This window comes from Penaeus vannamei, chromosome 31, assembly GCF_042767895.1.
Source record: "Penaeus vannamei isolate JL-2024 chromosome 31, ASM4276789v1, whole genome shotgun sequence".
Lineage (NCBI taxonomy): Eukaryota > Metazoa > Arthropoda > Malacostraca > Decapoda > Penaeidae > Penaeus > Penaeus vannamei.
The window spans coordinates 13,477,913-13,480,412 of NC_091579.1; positions in this window are offsets into that span (position 1 = coordinate 13,477,913).

The following is a 2,500-nucleotide window of genomic DNA, read 5'->3' on the forward strand; positions in this document are numbered from 1 at the left end:
GCCGGCTTTCAAATCCTCACGGGCCGGCCTCTAATATAGGCCTGGAGTTTATGGATTATCCTGGGATTAAGGAAATATCCGACTTAGTTAATCCTCTCCCTCTCCTCCCCCTCCCTCTTATAAAGATTATGTATTTTTTTTTATTCTTTGATATAAACGAACATCAAGCTCGGTCTGATCAAGTAGCCGCTTCACTTCCTTGTGCCAGGCTTTTCCAGGATCGACCAGAGAAAAGCTGAAAGTTGGCATCTTTGACGGTCCTCAAACCCGCCAGCTCACCAGCTCCTGATTTAGAAAACTCAACGAACGAAGTGGAACTGGAAGCGTAGAAGGCTTTTGTCCTGGTCGTGAAGAACTTTCTGTGCAACAAGGCCACGGACTACGTTGAACTTGTCACCAGTATGATTATTGCTTTCAGAAACCTCAGAGGCAACATGAACATCAAAATGCATTACTTATCCTCACACATGAATCGGTTTCCTGAGAATGTGAGATTAATGAGCGACGAGCAGAGATTCCACCAGGACATGAGAGAGGTGGAGGCCAGGTACGAGGGACGCTGGGAGGCAGGCGTGGTAGCTGATTGCTGTTGCATTCTAGATGTTCAAACAAACGGAAGTTCATGCCCTTGATTTGAACAATGATAACGTAACATTAAATTTAGATATTCCTAGAAACCAATTTCAGATGAGAAATATTAACAAATATCAACCGATAATATCACCAAAACGTAGTCGACTTAGTAAGCAAATCTGATTTTTAAAAATCAACTTAGCATGAAAACCTGACCTGAACAAGAGAAACGGATGTCATTTCCGAATTCAGCGATGTAAAATTGTCCTTAAACATAGACAACTTAAAAAAGAAGTTACCCAGTGTATTATCATCACTGTTATAATTGTTGATATTATTCCATTATTATCATCAATGTCATCATCACCAGTATCATTATATCCCCTATTTTGTTGTTACTTTTATTATTAACATCATCGTCATCCTCATCATCCCATTCCCATCCTCATCATCTTCATTCTTATTCTTATTATCATCATTATTATTACCGTTATATCATTAATGTTATTCTCATTCTTATTCTTATCATCAATCAATCACCCACAGAAATCGCCCATTAGCTATGTATGACAAACATTATAATTTTTCTCTTTTTTCTCCATGTGAATGAGACTTGGTCCTAAAATTTCGTTCATTACCTTCATTCATGCTTTGATTACTACTACTACTACTACAACTACTACTATCTGTTATTATTAATACTCGTAGTTGTAGTTTCCTTTCTGTTATAGGATGGGGAGGCCTGTCACGTTTCTGGATCAGACGTTCCAGTTTCTCGCCTTTCGTTGTTTTGCCATTGCACAGTTGCTTACTTGAAAATGTAGATGCCAAAATATAGATCTAAAATTAATAAACTCATGAAAAGAACTTGCATGTGTCAGAGGTGAGCAGAAGTAATGCCGCGTATCCTATTTATTTGGTCTGCAATTTGTGCAACGGAGCCGATAACAAATAATTCATAGAGGTACACGAAAGGATAAATACTAATATTGTACAGAAGAAAGAGAAGTCATTTATCAAATAGTTACAGGAAGGAATGGTATAATTGGCATTTTTGCTGTTTTCAGACCTTGTTGATTGGGAACACCTACACGCTCGCCGTTACTTCGAAGGTCGCTCATCACTTTAAACCTTTATCATCATCGATTTTCTTTTAAAAAACTTTACACTTTTTGTGGGAATCTTAACTTGATGCTGATAAAGATAAAGATAAAGATAAAGATAAAGATAATGATAATGATAATGATAATGATAATGATAATGATAATGATAATGATAATGATAATGATAATGATAATGATAATGATGATAATAAAATTAAAAATAACCGTAGTAAAAACAATGATGATGGAATGCCCGAGGATGTTCTGTGTTTGATAAGAGATAATCCGATCGTTGCTATAGAGATAATAGAGAGGAGGGGAACAATAACACTTCCACCTCCATATTTCCTCTCTGAAGGAGGGAGAAGGAGGGGGAGAGGAAGAAAGGAAGGGGAAGGGGGACTTGGAGAGAAAAGGAGGAAGGGAAAGGGTAAACAGAGAGGATTTGGAGAGAAAAGCAAAGAATCACTCGAGGAAAATGGGATTTTGAAAGCGTGTGATTTTTTTTTCTTTTTCTTTTTCTTCACTAATCTAATTTCGTTTAGAGTTCGTTCTCTGTGCTTTTGCTTCTAGTACATGTGTTGTCTTCCCTTTTTAATGGAAAGATATGAAAATTAAAGTACAAAAAAGAGTAACAAATTGAAATAAATACGTTTTCGTTAACTCGTGATCTTTACAAAGAAAACGGGAAATTGACAGAAAAAGTGAGATTGATTTTTTTCCGTTAAGTATTTATGTTTTACTTATTTATTTATCAATTTTATCATTATTATTATTATATTTTTTTTAGAAGGAGAGGCTAGAACACCATTTAAGAATCTTTC